At 44.8% G+C, this 27325-nt stretch overlaps 1 long non-coding RNA gene across 1 annotated transcript in view; it reads left to right on the forward strand.

Moving 5' to 3' along the window:
* The window catches only part of LOC108504012, a 31800-nt gene extending 4475 nt beyond the window's left edge, over nt 1–27325 (forward strand). The window contains exons 3-6 of the long non-coding RNA XR_001876963.1: nt 15661–15751; nt 16628–16708; nt 24293–24423; nt 25568–27325. This is a non-coding gene — a long non-coding RNA (uncharacterized LOC108504012). The remainder of the gene's footprint in view (nt 1–15660; nt 15752–16627; nt 16709–24292; nt 24424–25567) is intronic.

Here is a 27325-nt window from a genome sequence, read left to right on the forward strand (position 1 = left end):
ATTTCCCTGATTCCTTATGTTTGTGGGGTTATGAAAGGATCTCTGTTTTATGGAAGATATGAAATGACAAGCCTTTGCATTTGTGACAGTTTTTCCCCTATGTACACATAAAAGGCTGCATGTGTGGGTTTGGGGGTTGGTTTTCTTTTGTTTTGTTTGGTGGGTTTGGGGTTTCTTTCCGAACAAATCTAGCTAGAAGCCTGCCTGTGGTGAGGATTCAGTTGAAATAGATGTGCCACCTGGCAGATGAGTCCATGACCCTAAAAGCTGGTTTAGTTGAAAAGCCAGCCTCAAAGATTGATGCTGAGGACTTCCCTACCTTTTTTTTCTATTTCTAGATCTAGTTTACATCAGAAATAGAATTTTCCTAAATGCCACACCTGAAAACTTGTTCTGGGCCCTACCAGTCAGTCTTTCATGTTGCTGCTTCTCCCCTTCTCTCTTCTCATGTCATTATGTCCCTAAAGATAACACTTTTACAGGGCAGCCCTTGGACGTCATCTAGCAATACCAGACAGCACAGTTGGTTGGAAATATGGAGCATGGGCAAAAAAATCATGGTGTGAGGAATGCTTATCCCACTAGGTGCAGTTGGGAAATGCTAGGATAGATCTCCTGTTTTCCTTGATCAGTAGCCCTTTGTTAGCTGGGAGTGGGGAGAAAACCTTGCATTTCTGAGCACACCTTGCTTCGTGTGCTGAAGCCTTTTTCCTTGCAAAGGCAACTCTTGGTCTCCCCAACTCCCTGCTTTCCTTCTAAGCTCTGACAAGGTAGGACACGGAATCTCTTAGGTGCTGGCTTCGTTTCCTTGGTTCTTGCTTGGCCTTGGCCTGTATAAAGGCATTGCCTGATTTCATTTTGCTGCTCAGTGGCTCTGTTTTAAGGGTTGTTTGATTGCTACTTACTGGATCTTGCTCTCAGATTGTTTTAAATTCAGCAAGATCTAACTGTGTGGCCTGAGCTGGTTTGTGCCAGGCAGGACTACAGCTGAGTATTTTAGGAAAGTATCTGTATTTTAGGAAAGTATCCTTTTTGTGGACAAGGGAAGAGGAGCAAAAACCCACTATCTGAGAGGCTGTGATAGTCTTGCAGGGCACAGCCTTGGCACATGGACAAATGATAGCTTCTGCCAGGAACATGGCTTAAATCTGCTCAGTTCTGGACAGCCTGAGAGCCCATGAGGAGCAGAGTCCAGCCATGCCCTGTAGGCAGTGGTTCCAGGGTGAGTGAGGCAGGATCTCCTCCTGCAGCCAGTGCCAGGGCACTCAGAGAGCAAAGCAGGGAGGTTGCTGCTGCTCATGCTGTCTCTGCCTCTGGCATGCAGGAGCAGGCTTTGAATTTGAAGCAGAGAAAAATCTCTCTTATACAACTGTTTTCTTCCCTCACAGTTGGTTTATTTATACAGCTTTCAGATTTTTATTTTTTTTTTTTGAGGAAAGAAGTGGATTCAAACTCCCTTTTGCTGTCTCATCAAGCCTGTATCAGCAGGTTGCAAAGGTAGCAAGGTGAGCAGGAGTGCAGTGATGGCATCTCTGGGCTCTTAGACACTGCTAGAATTCTGGCAGTGGTGGGAATCAGGCACAGTTGGTTTGTCAAGACAGTAAATGTTTTATTCCTCCCAGATATTTGTGTGGCAGGTAGGTGTGATAGAGAGGCATCAGTGAGGCATATCATTAAGGTGATATTGTCTCCTTGCATGCTCTTCTTTTTCCAAGTCTCACTCCAGTGTCCTCAATGCACAGGGGGCACGGAGAAGAAACAAGGTAGGGTTTCATCAGTAGCTGTCAGAAGCAGAAATAAGTGACTTCAAGTCATACAACGTCACTCAATTTGTACCTGCTTGTCCTGACCATACCTCGTATTTACATGGTGCCACCAGAAACTATTCTTAAGTGTTAAAATTTAAATGAACACATGGTCCTGCAGGCTAAATCTGTTACCAGTGATAACATTTCCACTGTAGTTTGTTTTGTAGCACCTCAAGAAAAGCAAGTGATTGGAGTGATTTATTTTCAATCCCAAGGAAAAAAATAGCCTTTGAGCCTTTGTGAGCTCCAGAGGAAAAGCAACCACAGTGCTGGGCAGGCAATATCTGCAGTCAGGGAAGTGACTGATAACAACTTTCTCATCTTATCACTTCCCAGATAGGTTTTTGCTATAGGATGCAGACATGAAAGAGTCTCTAGGGTCCTTCTGCCCTACATGGGAACTGCAGCAACAATCCTGGCACAGCTTGAGAAAATAGTCGGCTCTTAGTCACTGTGTAAGAACTCTGTTGACTGATGAGGTTTGAGGGAGGCACAAGGACCCAGGGTGGTGGGGTGAGAACTGCCTGGGATTTGGATGGGGTATTATGTGGTGTGAATTACACCCACAGCATGAAGGGTCCCCAGGCACCCCTGTGTTTCATTTCACCCAGGCAAGTGAGAAGTGAATTGTTACCCTATGCACATCTGGGCGTAGCTCGTACTTCTGGGACACGGGTCGTGGCTGTGCCATGACAGGCTGGTTGGTCACAAAGGGAATGTGGCAATAGCCATTCAGAGACTCTTCAGATCTTGGTCACTTACCAGTTCCTCAAGTGGCTTCCTATTGATATTGCACAGCAGCAATGACAAAATTAGACCACTGCTATAGACAGATTACTTCCCTGTGTGACATACATGTGAGAAGTTGCTTTGGCATCAGCTGAGAAAGCCTCTGAGGGCTAGTGAGCAAGTAGACACCACCTGTGACTAAGGCCTCCCCAAAAGGTGTGGTCAGACTTGAACTATGTGCAACCAGCTTTTCAACAGGGAAGCACTTGATGATGGCTCTCTTCCCTCCTACTGTCCCTCTTCTTAGGTGTCTTACATTCCCAGGTGAAACACATCATCCCTCTGTGGATTTTACAGCTCCAGTTTCTGGGGGGAATATTTGAAGGGGAGTTTCTAGGTCTGGATTACTGATGAAAAAAATACCTGTTTAGGAGATGAGGACTTTTTTTATCTCTTTTCCTAGTAGGAAAATGTTCTTTATACTTATAATGAGGGGAATTTCCCACCTAGCTGCTTTGTTTTCAGCTTGGATGTTCTTTTGTCTCCTTACTGGCAGACACGGCCTCTGGCAAGGGAGAAACTGCTGTTTCTCCAGCCCCTCTGAAGTTCTCCCTCACCTCTCAGAATACCAAACATATCTGATAGCTCAGACTTAACTGCAAGATGCCAATCAGGCAGTTTGTCCTTGGGCATGGGAAAAGGCCCTGAATTACGAAATCTTCAGTTATTCTGCAGCCAAAACTTGTGGATTCTCACTGTGGTGACCCCTAGGTGGAAAATGTCCTCCTGGCACTGGTCAGGAGAGCATAGCAAGCCACTGCTGCTGCTTTCCAGGCAGTGCATTTGCTCTCTGTAGCCCCTCTCCCCAATCTCTTTTAGAAGGATCTCGTTTTTAGGCACTCCTGCTTTATCTTCCTAACTCCAAAAATAGATGTGTCTGTCTAATTATACTTAATGCTTCTGGGTGCATAATTGCAGAAGCCAGGGGAGAGTGCAGTGTTTTGCTTCCTCATCTTTCTTATCCAGGACTTCATTAACAACAGCTGATTGTCCCATCACCATGTCCCCTGCATGCATGATTTACAGTCTCTTTCATCACAAATTGTTCAACTTTTTCCTGCTCCTTTCCAGCTTCCTTGTGTTAACCATGGATAGATGATGGTGGCTGGGCTGATGTTCCTGAGGCAGACAAGGAAACAGGAGCAGCATGTCCTGCAGCTCCCTCTCCTGTGCCTGCCCCCTGAGACACACAATGATCTGCATCTGCTACAGCTGGGAGACTTGCTGGGCAAGGCACTGAGTGGGCAGCAATTATACTTGCCCTGGTGCCTGCCTGCACACCTCCTGGAGGCACTCTTACCACAGGGCCATTTCACAAGGCCTCCTTGGAGCCGTGAACCTCCTCTTTTCTTCTTGGATCAACCTCAAAGGGCATTTTACTTCCTTGCTTCCTAGCACAGAACTTGTGTGGGCACACTGGCATTTCCAACCCTCTGCCGTAACTCTCGGAGGGACCTTTCAGTTCCTCAAATCCTCAGATAAAATATTCTGGGGAAACTCTGCTACATGCTTTCCAGTCTCTGAGATACGTGATGTGATTTTTGGGGTTGTTCCGTGCAGAGCCAGGAGTTGGACTCGATGATTCCTGTGCATCCCTTTCAACTCAGGATATTCTCTGAGTCTATGAGGTGGCTACTGTCAGGGACAGGGAAGGGCACTGGAAAGACTGCCTACCCAGCCTGGCTATTCTTGCATGCATCTTGTGCTGAAGAAAAAAAAAAAATTAGCTGCTGGGTGTTGTCATGGTGTTGCCTCCTGCCTCCTGTTTCACTTTGCTCTGCAAAGTGTCACCTTTGTGTACCAGTGTGGGCAGATGTCACCTGTTTTCTTTCTAAGTGTACCAGTGTGGGCAGATGTCACCAGTGTGGGCAGATGTCACCTGTTTTCTTTCTAAGGTGACTGTCAGCAGTGCTGTGAGTCTCAGCTAATGCAGGAGACCCTAACGAGTGACACCTGATGTAAAACCAGTCCCCTGCAGCGCTGCACCTGCCTGGGAAGTTGCATCTTAGACAGCTTTTGCTTTACTGCCTCTACCCGTCACAAGCCCAAGTATTAAAAACTAGAGCCTTTGATTGAAACCTGCCAGAAATTATGTCTGCTTCTCAGTGTCTGCCCAAGCCCTCCCTGGAGACAGACCTCCATCCAGTGTGGATGGAGGTTTGCAGAGGGGCTCTGCAGAGGTCAGATGTACCTACCTTCTTCCCATGGAGCATTTCTCCCTGCACAGGGTCTCGAGCTCGGCAAAAATATTACTGTTTCAGGAGATTTCCATTAGGTTGCCTATCCAGGGGCTCAGGGCAGGTTTTCTCTAAATAGTTAGCAAAGAGCAGCTTTCCAGTTGTCTAGGGGGACATCTTAGCTGCTGCAGGATGGGCAAAGGGAGGACTCATCCCTGCATGGCAGCAGAAAGGAAAGCTGGCTGGGCTGGGGCAGCAGGGAGGGCAGGGGAAGGTACTGTTGAGAAAGGAAGATGTTTGTGGCCGTGCTTCATGCTGGGAGCCTGTGTGGAAGGTAATCATTTATCATTGGTCTTTAAGAGCTTGCTCTACATCCTTCCTTTGGGGAATCAGAGCCACTTTGTAATTCACTGATTTTGGCATTTATAAGATTTATTTTTCTGCCAAACTCTTGTAGGAAAGGGGAATCTGGGGCAGGTAGGTAGCTTCAGGAAGCATACACCTCTTGAACTGAAAACAAGTTCTCTTTATCTCCTGTTCTAAATCTCTTACTTCTCCAATGACCTCTCTGACAGATCCCCAGGAAGCAAAATAAACATGGGGTTTGGACTGGTTTATTCTGCAGAATGACTACTTGCAAAATCAATGGTGTGTTGTTTTTCTTCTCCTTTGCTAAAGCCAGAAATAGGTCAGGCAGCAAACCAGCATTTCTGAGGCAGCCAGGAGTGACTGGTGTACGTAGGTGTGTTTCAGAGGTGGCCTCTCTCTGGGGTTAATGCTCTGCCTAAAATCCCCTCATCTCCCTTCTGCTGGGAGAAGGAGGAAGTGAATTGTTTGCAGCAGAGAAATGAAACCACTTAAGATTTCCTTGAACAAAGAGGGTAGGTTTTTCAATAGAAAATACATCTGGTACATCCTCCTACAAGGCACTGTGTCCGTGACACTCAGCTCTGCTTGTTCATGCCTGACGTCTGTGCTTGGGAGCCTCAGCCCTTTGCTCAGACCCCCTCTCATTAACGCTGTACCTTGCCTGCGGTTAGGCTGTGTAAGGCAGAAAATCTTCTTAATGGAAGTGAATAAAAGAGTCTTGCATTGTATGAAGCTATTCTGGATCACATATGGGGTTGTCAGGTCTATTCTAAGTCACGTTACAGTTAATATGGTCACAGCAAGACAGCAATATTCACAGCATTTTAGGTCTACTCTTCAGTAAGGTTGTCCCACTTAATTTCCCTTGGAAAATCCTAGCCTTGGTGATTGGCTTTATTTTCTGCAGATCTTTCACATCTTTGCTTGTCTCTTTTGAGTGTCTGGCAGCATTTTCACTGACACAGGCTGTAACAAGCTGCTGCATGGGCTTTTGCAAGCAGTCACTGCCTTGGAAAAAATAGGGGTCTTTGTTTTCCCATGTGCAATGTGTCCCCCTGAGTGTGAAATCAACCCCTCAGAGCACACAGTCAGGGCATGAGGGTGACAGCCCACAGATCATTTCGTATTGCTCTTAATTGTTGGGGCAGCAGAGGAACAGTAATTGGACACATGCAATGTTCTATTTCCTACCTATACTGTGGGGTTTTTAATATCAAACTGGCTTGCTTGAAAGGGTGAGCTCCTGGACCTCAAACCTGGGAGACACTGGGCAGCTGCCACTGATGTGCATGGGCTGACAGCTGCAAAAATGTCCCTCTCTCCACTTCCAATTCATGTCAAATAGTGGAAGTAGCTTGAGGGTTTTCTCCACCCAAGGTCATAGGAAAGAATTTTATAAAAGCAAACAAACCATCAGCCTGTTTTGGAAAATGCAAATGAGAAACCTGCTTTATCACAGCATCTGAATGGGAGCTGCTTGCAGAGGAAAGCTAAGCAAGTCAGAGATCGGAAATGGCCTTCCAGAGCTTTCACGCCGCTGCCAGGTGGCTCTGTCACCAAGGACTATTTGCTAGCACAGATGCTGTGACAGGCCCCTGAGAGTCCTTTCCTTGCCAGCTTCTTCACCAGCTCTTCAGAAGATACCAGAATAGCTTAGATAACACGGAGTGAGCTTGTGCTTCCTTCCACATGCAGGTCTCTTTCAACATGTCCCGTGTTGGCTGCAGCCTCTTGCACCCTAGTATGCAAATAGCTCCCTCCAGTTCAGAGAACACACAGCTAAACTGAGCTTTCTCCACCATCACTTTGTAAATTCTCCTCTCTTTGAATTGTTTCATGACAGAGGTCATGACCAAATACAGTGTCAGAGGGAAGCTCATTTTTTAGCTCCATTCGTGTTTGGTATGATCAGCGTAACATCACTTCCTTTCTGTGGAACCTGTAGGCCGACTACATGCAAAGAAGAGAGCTTTTACCCATTCCTGTTGTTATTGATGGTCATTATAGCAGGCACAAGGAACAGGCAACAAGACTGAGATCCCATTGTGATGCACAGTGCATGAACACTGAGTGTTACACTGGCCCTGCTTTGTATCAGAGTCTAATTATAGCCTGTCACAGTCAACAAACCATTTTTTCTATAATGGAAACCACACATGCTGTGTATTATACAGTATGCTAAAAGATACTGTGAGAGCAGAAGAAAAGAGCCCCTGGCTTCTCATTTATGATGAATTTTTGTTAGTATGTATAATTTATCTATTCAATAAAGGGTAGTTATTCCCATATTGACCTACAGGATTTTAATAAAGGGTAACTGTGGCCTGACAACCTTCTTTAAACACCTACTTAAAAAGTAACAGATGTTAGGCTAGCATGAATAAAATTCTGTGAACAGGTTTGGTTTTTTTCATTTTGTGTACCTCCTTAGCCCAGCCCAGCAGTGAAGGAGAGCTTCTATTTACATAATTATTAGAATTTCGATGATTAAAGTCCTTGCCCTGCCCAGCCTCGGTGTCTCAATGGTGTGTGATCTCCTCCTTTGCTGTTCTCTCAGTGCACACCTGATTGCCAGCATGCACAGGGTCCAGCTTTTCAGTCAGGGACTGTAAAACTAACACTGTTAACAAAGCCTGGAAAGGCATGTGGGGTGAGAAACATATGATAGTGTTTTGTCCCTGGGCTTTCCCATGAAAACTTCTATACAAAGGAGTTTGCTCCTGTTTGTTGTTGCTAATTTGATATTTGTATCAGCACTGCAGTTTGTCCTTTATATCCTGGTATTCTGCGGGGGAAACAAGAAAGGATGCTGCTTGTTTGTGAGCCTAAAGCCCAAGGAAAGAATCTGATGAGAAAGCTTTGATAGTGGTGAAGTGGCTGGGGACGGGGGAAGGAAATGGGCAAATATTAGCAAGGAGGATATAGATGAGCATGGGAATGCTCTGAAATGCCAAGATTTTGTGTGAGTTTGGAATTTGTTTGTTAACTGAATTAAGTGACTCTGAAGCACAAACACTTGGGCAAAAGCAGATCAGCAAAGAAGTCTCTGTGTAACAGCAGCTTCCAGCAAAATCCAAACAATGAAAAACCCTGGGAGACCCAGACCTCATGTTCACCTTTCCTGTATTATCTGCAGCATCAGGGGACTCACTCGTAGCTTGATGCACCAAAGAGATTTGTGCTAGAGCTCCCTTGCTCAGACTGCGCTGCAAGGCAGGGTCAGTGATCAACTTGCTCTTCCCTTGGGACTTCATCTCTCTGAAGTCAAGGGGAATCTCTGCGTTACCATCAGCTTCACAGACTTTGGAGCAGGCTCTGAAGCTTGTCCTCAGCCAGCTGAACCCTATGCAAGTTCTAAAGCATAATATTTCATACTGGTTTCTTGTTTCCCAAGGCTGTGGACAGCCTTATGTGAAAGACAGAGCTCAGACACCTGAGGCTGAGTCTACTCCCAGAAGAGCAAAGGGGCTCAGAGCGGAGTGGGGGCTGCAGGAAGGGCAGCACTGGCTCCAGATACACCTGCCTGCCCCTCACCCTGTAGGGAGCTGGTAAATGAGGTCCTGTGATGCCTCTCACCTGAGTCAGAGCTAAGTGATTTCAGCAGCAGCAGTGGTAGGAGCTTATCATCACTGTCTCCTCAGGTGTCAGCACCCAGAACAGAAGAGGGCGAGGGGATGATGCTGTTGGCCTGGTGTGGGCAAAACATGGCAGACAGGATGAGAGTATGTGAGCTGTGCTCTGTTCCATCCCCACAACTGCCCCTGGTCTACGCTAGTTCCAGGTGAGCATTCCCTTCTCTCCCTGCTAGGGAACCAGTGCTGGCCTTTTACCTGTACCTGAGTTGGCTTTTAATTCGTGTCTCACTGAGGAGAAAAGAGGGTGATGACATATCACTCCTAAGCATTGGCTATTGCTGTTTTCTATATAATTGTTTTTAAGGCATTTTATACAGAGCTAAATCCAGCTGAGTAGTGTTAAAACGAAGACAGTATTTAATGCAAAAGCACAACCTCTGTAGAAAAGAGGGGGCAGGCTTACATTAGATATTAGGAAGAAATTCTTTACTGTGAAGGTAGTCAGACACTGGCACTGGTTGCCCAGAGAAGCTGTGGATGCCCCATCCCTGGAAGTGTTCAAGGCCAGGTTGGATGGGGCTTTGAGCAATCTGGTCTAGTGGAAGGTGTCCCTGCCCATGGCAGGGGGGTTGGAACAAGATGATCTTTAAGGTCCCTTCCAACCCAAGTTCTGCTATGATTCTCTGAAAACAAAGACAATGTAATGCAAAAGACAGACAAGGGTTGTTCTACATCAGCCTCTTTCCGCTCTGGCCCACTGTCAGTCAAGATGCACAAGCTGTTCTCTGGCAAAACCAGGTGAAGTTAAACTGATTGAGAAAGATATGTGAATTTGACCATGTAGTGAGAATGATTTCATCCCTTTTGGATAGGCAGTGTGAAATGGGAGCTGAGGAGTGCACAGCTCTCACAAGGATAGCATTCGGAATACAGGTTGATGATTTAGGTGCTAATTGTTCTGGTCTTTAAAAGGAATGGCAGGACTGTTAGGAAGCCAGTAGTCATTGCTCTAAGTCCTATCTGATTCGGCTTTGCTATCACTTGGAAGGAATGCTGGAGAACAGCATTTCCAGGAAAGCCTGAAAGTTAGAAGGAGCCACTAAAGGAGCCTGTCCTATGAGGACAGGCTAAGGGAGTTGGGATTGTTCAGCCTGGAGAAGAGAAGGCCCTGAGGAGACCTCATTGTAGCCTTCCAGTACATAAAGGGGGCCTGTAAAGAAGGCTGGGAACAGACAGTTTAACACAGCCTGTTGTGATAGGACAAGAGGTAATAGCTTTAAACTAAAAGAAGGCAGATTAAGACCCCATGATCTTGCCTCAGGTTTTGGTGGCAGTGAGATCTTTGTTCCATCCTGCAGCTTCTGCTTTGTTCAGGTCACTCTGGTGTCTGCTCCCCATGACAGATGAAGACATGATCAGTGTGTTTAGCCCTAGTTTAATGCTTTCCTTGTAGCTATCTGATGAGCATTATTTACCTCTTGCGGGTATACTTCACTTGGTATATTTACATCAGTAGTAAAGCTGTTCTGGAAATGGCTACTGTTTTTGCTGTTGGACGCAAAATACAAGAGCTACTGACCAGAAAGCCCCTCTCCCTTGCTCTGATTCTATCCTTTTGTGCTTTACAATTGCTGCAATATTTCCATTATTTCAGATACATTTGAAAGTATAGTATTTTGGCACAGTTCAAATCAGAAGATTAATCCATGGAAAACTCTTGCATGCTTTGCAGCCTGTGAAGACCTTTGTGTGGATGTGCTTTGGGTCCCTGTCTCTGCATGAAGCCGGATCCTGATGGGCAAGTCCCTTCTCTGCAGCCCCAGGCTGCCAGGAGAGGGCAGGCAGCTGCCAGCAGCCTGCTGGAGGATGAGAAACCCTTCACATGCAGCTAAGAAATGTAAATCCACAAAACAGATAAAAGTAGAAAAGCAGAATATCAAGTGACATTGCAGCACGTCTAATGCCTGCTCATCGAAATTACAGAAGCAGAAAAGTAACACAGATTTCCAGCATTTCCAGGAATGGACATGAACTAACAACCAGTACCCAAATACCTGCCATGCTTAGGGATCTTTTAAAAAAATGAATCCAGCATCACAGCTTGAGCCTCTCTTCACTTGTTTCTAAGCAATATTTCTTTGTTGGCTCCTGGAGATGACCTGCAGGCTCTCCAGGGTGCGCAGACATCCAAAGACTGACTAAGAAAATCAGGTGGAGAGTTATTTTTTTTTTTCCCCCTGACTTCTCAGATGAACAGGGGCAGGTGAGCCAGAACTTCTCGCAGGTGGCTGAGCAGACAGAGGGGTCGGGTTCTGCAGCCCTGGTATCACTTCCTACAACCAGTCATGCTTCCCTTGCCCAGGTGCAGCCTGCCTGCTGCAGCAGAGATCTGGTAAAGGGCCAGTGAGTCCTTCATGTCCCTGCTAGAGTTGAGGCCGTGGGGAGCAGTATGCTCAGCCCAGCAAGAGTTCTAAGTCCTGTTCTAGATTTTCTGTTTTCAGACTTGAGGCATGTTCTTATTAGGCTGATTTTTAATCTACCCAAAGGTGTGATCGAAGTTGCAGACGAACACATGCACCTGTTTGTGTACAGGCACTGTGAACACTGAGCCCCCAGACGTCAGGGTAGAGCTGCTGCAGATTCCTCTCCTGTGCCTTTGCAGTGAACCTCCGGTGGCCCCGTCTGCCCGCCCCCGTAAGTCTGAGTTAGCAGGGATCCGTTCATTGCATCCTGACATTTATATTCAGGGAAAGACAGTTTTTGTCAAAACCTATCAGTGAATCTCCTTCTGAGGATCTAATACAGCAAATCCTACAAACTCAGTGTTTTCTCCTGTTTTTGACTTTCCATAGTTCAGTGGCTTATAATTACACACAGTGTGCTGCTACAGGGTTTTCTGTTTCACAGAGGATAGCTGCTAATAGCGCTTCAGTGTTTCCCCTTGCATGGCTTGGAATTTAATTAGAAATAAAGCTATAACCTTATATTAGGATAAGCTTGGTTAGCCAGGTAGATCCCCTGCCTGCTGCAAGGCAGTGACAGTCACCTGAGCATTTCTGGGTATGATGTCTTGCTGTGCCCACAGTCAGGATGAGAGTGCCTCTAGCCTCTGGCAGAGCTTTCGGGGGCTTGAGGTGACCTCAGAAACTGAGCAACGTGTTGGTCCTTTGCAGCTGAGTCTTGTGTGCTCTGCTGCAGCCTGAGGTGAGCTCAGTGTGTGATGAAAGAGGTGCACTGCCCCAAACAGGTATGATCCACTGCTCACCTGGAGTTACTGTCTCAGGACTGGTGCCACATTATGGGATTACAGGGTGTTCAGGTGGCAGAGCAGAGCAAGTTCTCCTATATCTGCCTGCCGAAGATAGTAGAGGAGTAGTGTTAAAGGCAGAGACATGTCACAGGAAACTGGGCTTCTCACTCTTACATCTCTCCTCTCGTGGGAACTTGAAGACCCAAGCGAAAAGAGTGTAGTCTGCTGCAAGCTGTGAAAGATATTTGATGTGGATTACTGGCCACAGAGCAAGGAAAGGGGTTTGACAGGTGTCCAGAGCGGGACCCTGGTTGTGGGGTATACTAAATTTTTCTGCTGCCCTGTAGGAAGGTGGGTGTGTGCTTGTTACCAAGTCCTAACCTAAACAAGTCATCAAATGCCCTGGTTATGTGTAGAGGGTGAGAGGCAGAAGAAATTAGATGGGGTTTAGGATGCAGCAGGGCTTTTTAGGATGCACCATTAGAGAGTGGGTTTTTAGGAGCAGCATTGGAAACTGAGGATCTAGCAGAGTGAGTGAGCAAGAGTGTTGTGCAAGTCTACTTAATAATACAAAATAATAATGCTAAGACATTGTTTCAGTGCTTTGTGATAGAAAAAATCATTAGCTTACAGCACAAACAAATGAAAGATCACGGATGATTAAAATTGTAATTAAAGCACGGCAATGATACTGGCACCACAGACATCTCTGCAGACTATCTGAACAGCACATTAAATAAAGTCAATCATTTCTTCTTAATAATGGTATTTACAGTAACACAATAGGAATGCAAGGCATTTCACTGCAGGCAGCCTGGGGTTTAAAAATATACTTAAAGCATTAATATCCAGAAAGAATAGGTCTGTGCTGAAAAAATGGTTAACACTACAGTTCAGTTTTCAGATGCCAGGCTTTAGTATAATAATCAGTAGCAAAGGAAATTAAAATGAGGGAGGACGTTGAACAAGGGCTTTAAAGAGAGGATTTGGTATAGAGAGTTTAGAGCAGGATGATTTTGATTATGTTACTGTACTAGATAAAAGGAAGCTGAGGGGATTCATAATTGTTAACGTTGCTAATCCACAAAAAAGAATTTAAAGATAAGATGATAGAATATTATTAGCAGCTTCAGGCAAAGGTTTCCTATTTCTGGCCATTATTAGTCACCTTCTTTGAATCTAATTAAAAAATAAAAATCCAACAAGACATAGCTCAGTTTCTGCACAAATCAGGAAAGGAAAGCTGAGAACTTCTTTTGCTGTCAAGGGCTAAACTCCCTTCTAACTGGATGACTTTTTGTGTGTGTGTGAAAAAGGAGGCTTCAAAATTGGGCTACAGATGTGTTAGTAGCCCCAGGAAACTTTAATAGGTACTAGAAGAGAACTAGTGCCATGCCACATATTAAGATATTGTGAGGAGATAATGAGGTGCTCCATTTCCCTTTCCTCTTTTGAGGATAAACAGGAGACACTGAAAGATACAAAAATCAAGAAGGGGTAAACCAACTAAAGAAATGCTTAAAATTTATCTGTGTAAATCCTTGCCAATAAATACTACTTTATGTAAGAGGTTGGAACAGTACAGGAGAGAGCATAAAGTGAAGTTCTCAGTTGTTGCCCTTGAGTGGCACCAGCTCCATGTGTGTTTGCCTCTTCTCTATTTAAGAATTTTCTCTTCTGTTTGGTATTTTTCTGGAAGAACCTTTTCTGTTTTGCTTTTTTGCTACTGCTTACTTACAATTTTGGGTTGTTAGTCTGCTCTGTGATGAGAGATCCCTTACTCCAGTTACATGATAGAAAAAACAAATACAACCCAACAGATTAAATTTTTAGATTTTTCATCTGCTTTTCATTCACAGGTACAGATCCAACTGATAGTGAGGCTGAGCTAGCAGAGCTTCATTGTTTGTTTGGCAAAACCTTGTCTCTGCTGTTCCAGTCTGCTGGGGCTCTTCCTGCTTTCCAAGCTGGTCTCTGTGAGAGCCTCAGCACACAACCAAGACCACTGCAGGGCAGGGATCTGGAATAAGCAGCCTCTTCCAAAGAAGTACCAGTGCCCCCCCGAGGCTGATCTGCACAACAGATGTGGAGCAATGCTGGGATCAGCCCACCTAGTCGGTTCCAGGAATAAATTCACCACAGTAGGTACTACCCATCTCTCAGCAGCAAGGCACAGAGTGAAGGAGCTGCTTTGCAGTGAGCCCTATCCAACAGTGCCATCAGTCAGCATGTCTGTGATACCCCATACAGAGGGAACAAGTGCTTTTTTGACACCACAGGAAGGCTGAACTTCTTGATTTTGAGTGTGTCAAACATTGCTTTGGGCAGGCAGAGGGGCCAGATGTTGATCTGCACTATACCAGTGGAATGTTGATTATGGTTGAGTCACTCCAAGCCAGAATGGCAGGAACACACCAGGAACTGGTGAGGTTTTGGTCATGTTTTCAGGCATGTCTACTGGAAAATATAAACAAAGCCACAACTAGTAGGCTCTTTGTCTTGCATGCCAAGTTATCAGAAAAATACTGGATAAGAAAAAGACAAGGACAAGGGACCTTAAGGAGGTTCCTTACTGCCTATGTTTTGCTTGTGCCTTCAGAAGGCAGGCCTTCCTTGGGGAAAAGAAAAAATGCATTATAGAATTCAGCCGGTTTTGATACCCTTGAAATCTTTTACTTGGATTTTTTTAAAGACTAAAGTGATGGAAAAAACCAGGTACGGTGGTGTACACAGAAAATGGGGAAGATGCAGTTTGGAGAGTGTTGTTCTCTACAGAATAGCAGTGAAAGAAAATACAGGCAGGAAGAATCCTCAATTAAGATAGTATAAGGAAGCAAATATTTGAGGAACCAGTAAATCAACTAGATAAGAGCAGAATAAATGTAATTCAAAGACCAATTTCTTGTTGTAGTATGTTGCAAACATCAGAGCGCAGCACTGCATTTGATGATGGACTATACTGCACAAAGTCGGAAAAGAGGCAGTAGCTCTCTCTAAAGCTCACTGAAAGATAAATAAATCACAAAGGTTATTGTATCATACTGTCAGTGAGGTTTTTAATAAGTAGGTACAATTATTTTAGGCATGAAGAAAATATAAAAAATATCTGCCCCCAAGGGCTGTTATTTTCTCAACAAACGTGCTGGCAGAGAAAGTCAAGCAGACATAAATATAATAGGATGGAAAACTATGTGCTGGGTAAAAGGTGTTTGCGATCCTGTTAGATGTGCCCAGTACAAAGAAGCACACCCCAGTGGTAGACTTTCATGGAAAGGGGGAAAAAAACCCCAAATTTTACATATGGCAATGAAAATGGGATACAAGGCATAAAACCAGGCACCAATAAATTCACACAAAATATCAGACTTACTCGGCAATAGAAATATCCTTGGGATGATCTCTCAAGTTGATCAGTGCTGGGACAGGAGTCACACTTGCAGAGTGAGGGCCAGTTTAGAAAGCCTTTGCTCTTATGGTGAGCATTTAATGCTCATCTGGGGTGACTAAAGGCTCCATCACTTCAATTTCAGGCCAAGATTGATGATTCAAAATTAATTTTTCACAAGTACTGTCTTCCTGAATAAGGACTGGAGTATTAGAAGCATTAGAAACTTTCCCTGTCAGCAATATGAGTACCAATAGAGGGGTAGTGGGTTAGCAAAGGAAAAATAATATTTATTTATCTGTTACAGAAAGTAAACTTAAAGCAACGGAGAAATGTCTAAAGCAAAGATGGATAAATGTGTCAGATCAAGCTCTCACACTCAGATTCAAATGGTATGGGTAAGTGTGGCGCTAAATTACATGTCCAACTCGAATTTTAAAGTAGTCCTAGTGACTTAGGAACATGCCAGCCAAGTGCAGTCTAATGGTACACTGCAGAGGGTGGTCCATGCATCTGATTTAAAAGGCATTCAGCAATTCCCAGTCTCACACCAAGCTTGTTCTCAACCTGTCAATGAAAACCCTTAATTCTCTTGGTTATCACAGTTCTCTGTCTCTGTACCTATCCCAGTTAGGTTTTAATTTGCAATTTTTTAAACCTGAGCCTTGCATCTGGAGGGAAGAGATTTGTGGAGGCTTTTTTTTTTTTTTTAAATTCTTGGAAGACCAGTGCTAAGCTCTGTAGCTCCGTACTGAGGGTGCCACCACTGCCCACACCCGGACCAAACATTGCTGTTAATGCTGTTCAGGGCTAGTTTGCAGAGCCTGGCAGCAGCAGGCTTTTAAGCATGTGAGCTGAGCATACTTACAGTTTGAGGAAAAAACCTCTCCTCTGTCTATTCCTCAGAAAAGAAAACCAGCGTGGTTACTGTAGTAACCATGATCTTATCTGCCAGCAGACACAGACTTCTGGACAGTCAGTACTGCAGTGGGGAAGTGCTGCACATGCATGACTGTAGCAAATAGGGCTTGGATAACATTTTCTAAGTCATCTAGGCTACCCCTTTGTCCCAGGGCATGACTGGATTTGCCTTTCACCAGGCAGGTTCTTGTCTAACTTGGTTTTTTTAAATCTCCAGTGATGAGGAAGGGAATGTTTTTCCTCATCACAGCTGTTGCCTGTTTCATAGCCTGCGGTGTGAAATGGATGGCATTTACATACAATCCTTATATTCACTGGTGTAATTGTAGCTCTTGTCTCTGATTGTTTAACAGATTGAACTAACGACCAGCCATTCATGTAGTGAACTTTGTCCTCTTCCTCTAATATTCTGGGAATTGGAATATGACCTGGAGGTGGGTGGTGAAGAGCAGAGCTGTCCTCTGACTTTCCATGGCTGGAGAGCACCCAGGCAAATTCAGAATCAGCCTTTTTCTCTCTAGTCTATTGGACTGTATTCCTGATTTATAGAACTTATTCTCTCCAAAGCCTGAAGGTAGTATCAAATTGTTCTTCTTTGTGACTCAGTTTCTTCCTTTTGGATTTTAAATATGCTGTCATCAGTAAATAGTAAATCCAGGATAACAACCGGGTTGTGAGAATATCTAGGTCTTCAGGAAGAAAGAAATCTCTACCTAAGTGTTGCTGGCCAGCAGGTGTAACATGTTTATCAGATTAAACAAGTCAAAGGCCATAATGTCAAAAGAAGAAAAGCAGAGGGTTGTTTTAACGGAGTTGATACCAGCAGCATGAATGATTCACTCACTTGTTCAAACAGTTCAGCTTTCCTTTATTGGCATGCTTTATTTTCAGCTAAGACAGTCCCCAGTCCATCACTCCAGTTGGAGTTGGATGGACAAGGAGGTTGGATGCAGATGCCACCCTATTGCATCCTGCAGTAGGACTGAGACAAGGACATTATTTAGCTGCCTCACAGTGCTTTTTTATCTTATACTTTGCTCCATTCAGGTGGTTATAAATGTTCACAGACTCTGAGCTTCTACTATATAGACAAAAAGTATGGAGAGGTTTTTTTTCAATTTCTTTAGCTCTTAAAGTTCTTTGGTCTTGCCGACTTCCACTTGGGTTTTTCCCAGGTAAGGTCTGTTGTGTTTGTTTTGCCTGTTTATTCTTGAAGAACAAGTATAAAGTTTAAAGTGATGTGTGAACTTTTCCACTTGATCATAACACTTGTCTCTCCCCTGTCTTCTGCTCTGCTCCCTCCACTTGGCTCTAGTTTCTAGACAGAAATGAGATCAGCCTCAAGGCTTGGTATAACTTCTTGAGCAGCCTCCATGCTGAGGTTAAGGACTTTAATGATTGCATGGATGCCACCAAGAGCCCTAGCCCCCAGAAACTCTGCTTCTTCTCCCATACTACCTATTTCTCTAGTCCTTACTGAAATTTTATGTCAGAAGCTAATTCCTTCTTGAAGATATGGAAATTTAATGATTGGTTGATGAGGGTAACTGAGTTTCGTCATGGACCCATTTCCATTGGCAAAACCAAAAGCCATTTAACACCTGGGGCTTGCAGGCAGTGCTTGGAAGGGCCCAAAGATGATGGAGGCACCATCAGAAAGCACTGAAATGAAAGGCACTCATGAAAAGGCAGGTAGGGAAAACAGCTGAAGCTATCATCCTTCAGAGGAGGGAGATTCCTAGGCCTCTGCAATGGAGAGGAAGGGATGGGTGTGGGAGAGAGGCAGGAGGTAAGGCCCAGGTCAGGCACCACAGTCCTAAACCAGCAGCCTTGACAAGGAAGTCCAGAACCAGGAAAGATGTTTGAGTCCAAAGCCCTTCAGCCTTGCACCAGACAACCCAGCAGGGTAGCCCTGTTATGCCTCTGCCCAGTTGGGAAGGACAGTCCTCTTCCCAAGGGAAGGGGTGGCCAGGGGAACATAAGCCTTGACCAGCTGAAGCCTCTGCTCATGCTGTGGTGGGCCCTTTGCAAGGAGAGATCCCACCTGTGGATCTGAATCCCGTCTGGCTGCGTGATGTGATCACTGGGCTTAATTTAATTTTTGACTCATCAAGATTTGAGTGATTTGATCAGTACAATTCTCCAGAGACAAAAAAAGAAAAAGCCATTGCTTCCACTTCCTGATACATTTGACTTCAATAAAACAATGGATTAGTTATCACTAAGGTAAAGGCATCAGCTGACCACTGATTTTGGCTGGAATACTGTGTGTTTAAATGATAGCAGGGCTATATAAGCACACAGCACCTTTTTGTTAAAGGTGCCTCCTACTTAATGAAGTGTTACATAAAAACTAAATTGTCCCCAGATAGTTTCAGTCCGGAGTATTTGGGTAATACACAGAGCAACAGCTTATTAAACTGGAAGAAGCTAACAGAAGTAATAATGATGAAAGGGATCCTTGATTCAAAATGATATTGTGTGCCTTAGAACATTGACATTTGTGTCAATACCGTATTAGTGGTAATCAAATTTCTCATTGTCTGCTGCAATGTAACCAACTCCTTGGGTATAAAACTCCATTAATCATGGATGTGGGCTCTCTGTGTCCGTGTCGGTGGAAAGATAAATTAGGTGGCACGCTGCAGATCTGAAAGAGACGAGGGCAAGCATTGAATATAGAAGAAGGATAAGCAAAATCTACTCCTAGATCTTTTCCCTTGACATTTTCCCCTTGCCGAGCCAAAGAACGGTTCAGAGATTGTTGTTTTATGAGCTATTCTGCGTAATTTTGTACCATAGTTTTCGTTTTAGAGCAAATGAAAGTGTATTTCTGTGCTTAAGGCAACAGAAATGGGGGTGGAATTTCTGTACCTGCAGATTGTAGAGGCATTGTCACCATCTTAAAATGGGAGTAATATTACTACCTGTCATAGTAGTCTTGGTCCTGATAGAAACTGCAATGCTGTCGGCAGGCTCTGGAGACCTAAGTCTGCCGTAGCTCTGCCACAGACCTCTTGCTTGATGTTGGCAGGTCACTCCATTTCACTTTACCTCCTTTCCCCTACTGTTGCTGCAGGTAACAGTACCCCTGCATCCAGAAGCACAGCATTAATAACACCGTGTTAATGTTCATGAGATACATCCAGAAAAAGAACTTGGGGGTGTGTTTTTTTTATTTCTGAAGCCACACGAGATGAGGATGTGCTGCACATGGCAGATGCCAGCTGGCTGGCTGGGGGTCTTAGAGGCTCTGCGCCCTGTCCCTGTCTTTCTCATCATGGCTCTATGTATGTCTTTGGAAATGCCACTTGCTGTGTGTGCAGTCACATAAGAGTAGCCCTGCTATGCCTCTGCCCAGCTGGGAAGGATGATCCTCTTCCCTAGGAAAGGGATGGCCAGGGAACACAAGCCTTGACCGTCTGCAGCCTTGACCCATGCTATGGGGATCCCTTTGCAAGGAGCCAGGATTACAGGCGTGGGGAAACTTGACTTCACAGACCTTTCCTCCCATTAACGCCCCTGTCATTCTCTAGAACCTGTTCTTCTTATCCCAACAATTTGTTTCCATACAGTTTGCCTGTGCTTCAGTCCCTGATGTTGTGTAGGTTACCTGAAGGGCCTTCGTGTTTGAGGAGGTGATTTCAGGTACTAGACCATTTCAATGGGCAGGGGTTACATGAGGGATCGGTTTCACCTAGGAGTGATCATAATTTCCATATCTTCAGTTGCAAAGTGATGACAGTATTTCTTACTTTCTAACATGTGGCTCTTGGTAATAGAAATGCCAAGTGTTACTGCAGTGTACAGTGTGCTGGGGCTCTGCTCCATAAGGCAGTTTTGAAATCTTTGGTTGTCCATAGCAACCTGCAGGCACTGAAATATCAACTTGCACATATGTGGGGGTTTGAAATGCTGCTGTTGCTGGAGGCTCCTAGGAAAAGGCTCTCTGCTTTATCCCTGTGTGGACCTTCTCCTCATTGCCCCTACCCACCCCATAGAGGTTGTGGCTCCTGCCAGCACAGCAGGTTTTACCAGGCTGCAGGTCCTCCCTGGGAGCTGTGCACTGTGCATGGCCAGAGGGAAACCGGTACCAAGGCAACGTGTGCAGGGCAGTCCCAACCAGCGGCAGCCCTCGTGCTGCAAAGACACCAGTGCTCTGATGTCCACCACTACAGAGTGTGTGACAGAGCTGGAGCCACCACAGAGGACCACTGAGTTCACTGGTGATTGAAGTGTTGTAAAAGGCAGACTTGCTTGTAGTTTAAATTAGGAGAGAGAGACCAGAGCCACTTCATCTCACACTCTCAGGCTGTGGTCTGGGCAAAACTCCCTGTGCCCCAACTAGCAGGAGGCAGGGCAGCATCCCAGGTTGTAGCCAAGTCACTGGTCCAAAGTAGTGGCTGTGTGACATGACTCAACATTACAGTGTTCTCCCTTTGCTGGAAATGTCTGAGATTTAACTGATTGGGTCCCCCTGCACCTGTTAGTGACTTTGTCAAAGGATGCACCTGTCCTGTGCTTTGGAAAACCCTTGTGCCAGCCAGCTAGTGCAGGGTGTTGTGACAGCCCTGAATGGGTCACTGCTACGTGTGCTTTGTCACTACCTGTCACTGCTTAATACTCCTCTCTGCTGGGAGCCAGAGCCTGGACCAACTGCTCAGATTCACCAAGCAACTTTTGCAATATTAGAGTATGAAGACGTTTTCAGCAGCTTCTGTGCTTTTGGCAGCACCCAGTCCCTGCCGTAATTAGGCTTGGGTGTCCTCCAAAATGGCAGAAACTTCAAAGGCCCCAAGCCTAACCTTAGGGGAATGTAGGTGGGGCTGTGATCTCCAGGCAACGTCATCCTGGGAGTCTTTCAGCTCCAGTGGCCAGTTTACATACTCGAGACCTGACACAGCAAAAGAGAGACTTACAGTTTGATGGCTTCAGTCTTTTAATCCCTATTTCTACCAGCAATCCTTTTTCTACAAGTAGGCCCTACTCGTGTAAGTAGTTCTCTTGGCTTCAGTGGAGTGTCTTTAGTGTACTTAATGTAAACTAAGACTACCTTTGGCATCTGTGGAATCCTAAAAAACTAAAACAGCAGGACACAATTGAGGGCATTGGGCTTTACAGACCCAAGAGGTCACATGGAGTTTACATTTACTCCTGGCAATTCCACGGGTTCACTAGCACAGTCACAGCAGATGAATTTCCCTTCTAACTGCAGAATAAACACTGCATGTGGGGTAAATATTAAAGGAATTACTGTAACAGGAAAGGAAAGGGAGGAGGGCTTCTTTGTCAAACAAGAAGGATGTCTGTTTACCTGCTGTCCCCAAGTAGCAGGCATTGCTCATTGGAGTGTTTTGGAAGTCAAGAGATAAAGCCTTAAATAGGGACAGCCAACACACAAAGAAGAGAAGCGCTTTTACAGCTTTTCGAGGGTAATTGTGGCCATTGCTAATTTTCATACCATGATGGCTTAACAGTTCTGTGCCTGTGATTGTGCAGCCCAATTCACATGGGAAATGCTTCTTGGAGCCTAATAAGCACTAAGGTGCACATCCTGCGTGCTGCCATGGCAACGGCAGGATGCAGGAGGGCTGGGAGGGCTGGCTGCCAGGAGCTCCTGCACCTTGGCAAGAGAACTGCCCTTTGGATGTCCAAAATGGTTTCATTACCAGCCGTGGAAACTATCTGGTGACTAGTGACTGATTCTTCAAATGAGTGATACCTCCCTAAGCTGAATGAACCCTTTGGTTGCTGGCTTCAGGTGTGTGCTGGTCCATCTAGCACAGCTGTGTAGTGGAGGAGAGACAGTGCAGCGCAGAGGCCGGCAGCATTTGTGCAAAACTGTCAGTCCTGATGAGGAAGCCCAGGGAAGCTTCACTGATGATGTTCTGGCATTCAGTGTCAGACTGTGTTTTGAGGTTTTGTTTTCACCCTGCTTTCCTGGTTGTTGCTGGTGCCTGACCCTTTCACTGCTGCCAGGGCACATGCAGGGCAGCCTTCATGCCTTGCTGACCTTCTCTGGACGGGGCTGAGCAGCTCTGGGCTTGTGGCAGGAGGGTTGCTAACAACAAATTTTGTCCCATGGCAAACTCTGATGCTTTGACACTTATTTTCCCCCAAGGGAGGGACAAACATAGTCGTTTTCCTTGCTGAAAAAGATCACGACTCTGCAGTGCTGAGGCTGTGGCAGTGTCCATGGGAACTGGGAGCTTGGGTACCCCATGTTCTCAGTTCTCCTCCACGGCCAAGACTTCCAGCAGGGCAGCAACTCCTGTGCTGTGTCCTGGCCAAGGAAACCACATGAGGCCCTGTCTCCAGTAAGGGGGACAGTGGAATGGAAAATTAAATGGGGGAACATGGTCCATATAGGAGAATGGGGAAATGAAATAATTTAACTGTAGTTCCTATGAAGTACTCAAGCAACTTGGGTAGGAACCTGTTGATGCCAAGCTGAACCAAAATCAATTGTTTGTTGTATTTTTTTTTAATTCCATTTAACAGACTGAAGCAGTCTGATTAAATTCCCACAGACCTGAAACTGTTTTGCCATATCTTTAGTCATGCTTTCATAAAAATTAGTATTTCCCACTCTTAGGTCTTGACATGAAAGAAAGCAAGTGTTTTGCACCAGCCACCACTGCTGATTTCAATTGTTGGACTTAGCAATGGAGTTCCTGACACTGTTAAAACTGTTGCTACTGGGATGAGGGGAGTGATGGTTGATACAAAGCCCGGGGCTTTTTATAAAGCTCTTAAGCTGGTCTGTGATTTGCACACTATGCCAAATCCACCCCATGAACTCAGAGGGTGGCTATCAAAATGATGATCTGAGTACCTTACACTTCTCTCTGCCGAGAAGTTGGGTAACCTGTACCTGAGGAACTCTCCCAGGAAGAGCCTGCATTGTCTTAATGCCAGCATGGAGTGACTTGTGTGACATATGCTCCACGTGAGTTCTCTGCACCCTCCACAGGTGCATCATTTGGCTGAAAACAGACAATAATTATTGCTAATTACATGTTGCTCTGCTACCTGCTAATTAAGGAGAGCTGCAAAGCTGAGATATGTGTTCTCTGGAGTAGTGACCACCTGACTCAATGAATGCAGAGGTGGAGGATAAAAGTTTGATCAGAGAGAGAACTTGGAATGGCTAATACAACAGTGGTTGGTTGGGGTTTTTAAACCTTCTTCAGGATTTAATGATATTCATGTTCAGAAATACAGCAATATTGATTGGCAGAAATGTATGTAAATGTCATAGTTGCCAACTCTAGGGAAGTGAACACACTGCAGTAGGAAAAGCTATTTCTTCTTATCTGGCTGGAAAAGCAACCCAGTTGTGTTGGCACAGATGCATTTTGGAAAATTAAACAGCAGGGAAGGAAATGACACAATGGTTCTACAGGTGTGCAGAAAGGCCATCAGGAGGGAGCTCCCTTGCTCAGCAGGCTTCAGAGAAGGCTGAGGGGAACTGCAGCAGTGGCTCTCACTGCTGGAAATTCAGCTGGGTTTCCTGAGGGTGAGCAGTTGTGGCAGGGGCTGTGCTGAGATGGTTTCTGACAGGCCAAACAAACCTCTTGATCTCAGCGTTACTGGCCAACAGTCCCTGTGCATTGCAGAGGGACAGGGATGGTCAGATGCACATCTCTGGCCATGATTACACCGTGGTATCTAGGCTGACAAATGTCACGGGGAGTTTTCTTAATATAACATGTCCATTGCAGAATTTCGTTATAGTTCCAATATAAGGCTGGCTTTCAAAACCAGAAAGGTACCATCCAGATTCTAAAATTAACATCTGGTTAAAGCCTGGCTTAAATGAATGCTTTAAAAACTCTTGTTATATCATGAGATAAAAATGTGCCTGAATATGGAAAACCTGTACAAAAATATTCATGATGTGTTTCATTACGTACCTTCCTTTACATGGCATCTGATGATAATCAGGATCTAACTTACTTATGGGGTTAGTGAACCATGTTATTGAGGTGTTCATGTCTCTCAATTCTGCATCACAGCAGCTGAAGCTCAGTCATAAGAGAGTGATGACTAAATGACAACGAGCAGATGATGTGTCTCCTAATGATCCCATGGGAAGTAAGCAAACTGGACTAAACAGGAGACTTCCTGTGGACACACGGATGTCCCAGTAAGTACTTTCTCAGTCAGATTCTGTGTGTGAGTTCCTGTGCGAGGGAGAGGCAGATTGACTTTACCTGTAAAATGCACTGAGGATATCACAGGAAAATATTTTGCATCAGGGAATGAAGTACTACTCCTACTTCCATCAGTGGTGAGATCATTTTGATAGTGTGCTGTTTGCTTCCTTCGGAAAGAAATAGCAGCCACTGCAACACAATTGGGGAAATGTAGATTTTATTCCCAAATCTATCAAGTCCCAAACTGAGAAGGTACCCACTTGCCTTAATATCTCCTCATCTGTTAACTACATAAAATATCCATTAATTTACAATCATTTCAAGAGATTACATTAATATAGCATTGATAACATGCTTGGATTCTATCCAACAGAAGATGCTAAACAGGTATAAGATACTATTAATTTCATCAGTAATGAAATATCTGTAATACAAAGTAATTTTCTTGTGTGCTAAGATTTCAGTATAGTCTAGCTTGCTTGGAGAACTTAATGAAACTATGGCATCAACAGATAATACAATTGCAAACTGAATAACCTGGAAGAGTTTTTGGTCCTCCAGTTACATGACTTTTTATTTAAATTTGCTTGTTAAACTTAATTCCAATAATTAATTACCATTTTGCAGAAAATATATATTTATTAAGTATTATCTAATATCACTGTGCAGCAAAGACGACCCTTCAAAAAGCTTTAAATACAACCTCAACAAGAAATATTCTTGGCAGCACCAGTGTCTTCATGGTAAAAAAACCACAGAAAAGTTAGTCCATACAAGAACCAAATGTTTAGCTCTACTTTACATATATGTAATAGTAACAGGAAGGGAATGGAGTGACTTGATACACAACGTGAAGACATTACCTGATATTGTACTATTATTAAAACCTTTTATCGGTCAAGGAGACCCAGCAGAATAGAAACCATAGTTATTTCATGGTAGGACTAGTTTTACAATAGTGCACCCAGTTGGCAAACCCCTTTAAATAAAAGCAATGAAAGCATCTGAAGCCTTGGGATAACCATTTTCCCAGCAGTAAGGAATCACGTTCCTCTTTCCTAAAATGAAGCTGCATTCACTGAGACATTGGATACAGACTGTTTTGTGTGGTTTTTTGTTTTTCTTTTTTTTTAGCCCGGGTAAAATCCTCTTTGTGCACGTGGTGCCTACTCCACTGGCACTGTCTTCCCAGAGGAGCTCCTGGAGACCTAAATCAGGCCTCTAAAGGTTAACCTGCGGGAAGGCAGAGGATGCCGGGAGGGAATGACACCCAGCTGGTCTGAGGCTGGTGACGTGGGCTGGTAACCTGAGAGCCTGTTGCACAGTTTCTGTGCCTGGAGTTGCTGTGGGATCAGAAGGAGCTGGCTGGCTCTGTCCTGGTTTATGCAATGCCCAGTCCCCTCGGCCGCACTGCCCTCCTGAGCGGGAGCCTTTTGGCTGTGTCTGAATTCAATGTGCAGCGCCTGCTCCCACTAACTCACTGACTGCACGGTGCTATTCTGCACTGCCCTGCCTGGATTATTCGGGAATATCTGGGAACATGTGTTCCTGAACTGTCTGTTATCAGCAAGTCCAAGAGCTGGGAAGCCCTAGGAAGCTTTCACTGTACTCCATTTATTTTTCCATTCCCTCCCACACACCCTACCACTACACCAGGCAACAACACAGGATGCAGTAAAATGGTTCCTAAAAACATGTCATCGCTGTCAGTAAGGCTTTTTAAATTCCTGTTTTAAAATATCCCAAACTACAATTTGGTTTCAAACAGTACCTTCACAGAGGTGCTTATCCCACAGGATGACTTGGAGAACCCATCTGATTTCAAATAAATTCATGGCTTTCAGAAGGAACAATTTCCTTTGTTATCCCATCTGGGCAGGCATGTTGTTGTTATATATGGTCAGAAAATGGAAGTGAAAATGCAAAAGCTGTGGTACAAAACCTCTTCTTGATGCCATTGGCACTTGAAATGTGCTGCATCGTGAGGTTTGATGTTCTGAAAGAACATTTTTTTTATCTGCTGATCCTTTTTTGGCCCAGGTGGATGATTCTTAGGTTCTTTCCTGATGTCTTAAATAGCAGTGATAATGTGCAGCCTATGGAAATCTGCAGCAACTGTTAGGTACTCATTAGTCACTGACACAAAGCTTTGTACATCAGAATCTATCTACAGGTGCCACAGGGAGAAGGCAAGAAAGAAAAATGTGTCATACTCTGAGGTAAACAGCTTTATTCCCTATTAGTCTGCCAGAGGCTGAATTAGTAATTTATGAAGCACTTTGCCACGGTGAGATTTGTTTAGTCCACTTAGGATTTGTTTTTCGCTGTTAACACAGAGCTAAACAACTGAGACTGTGTCTACATGCACTTCTGCAGATAGGAGCTTGCTCAGTGCTTGGTGCCTGCCAGCTACAAGCCACATCACCGGCAGCATGGCAGTGTTGTTTGCACAGCATGGAGGGTAGGGCTGATATTCCCACAGTTACTCATCTCTGCACCCCCACTTTTCCACCAGGTGCTGTAGCTGCTTTTGATTTGTTAGCAGGATGGCAGGCTCGCTGTCTGCCGAACAGGAATGTAGTGGTCACACATGGAGCACTGCCTGGGAGGCCAGGAGGAGGGCTGGTGATGGGCCTGAGCAGGGTGGGGCTCATCACATCTTCATCCAGCTCTGTGGCAGCGTGGACAAAATGTGGTTCTTCTGCCTAGGGAATACATCTGTGGGAATATAGGTTTTTTCCCATTTTTAACACACCCTATTTCTTATTAAGATTTGAGAAAAGTAGAAGTCCATAATGTTAAGACCACCAACAAACTTTCAGGAAAAAGCAGACATTGCCCCAGGAAAAAAAAAAAAAGGGAATATAGAAAAGAAACACAAATCCCTATTAC

Source organism: Lepidothrix coronata, unplaced genomic scaffold, assembly GCF_001604755.1.
Source record: "Lepidothrix coronata isolate B3197 unplaced genomic scaffold, Lepidothrix_coronata-1.0 Scaffold149, whole genome shotgun sequence".
NCBI lineage: Eukaryota > Metazoa > Chordata > Aves > Passeriformes > Pipridae > Lepidothrix > Lepidothrix coronata.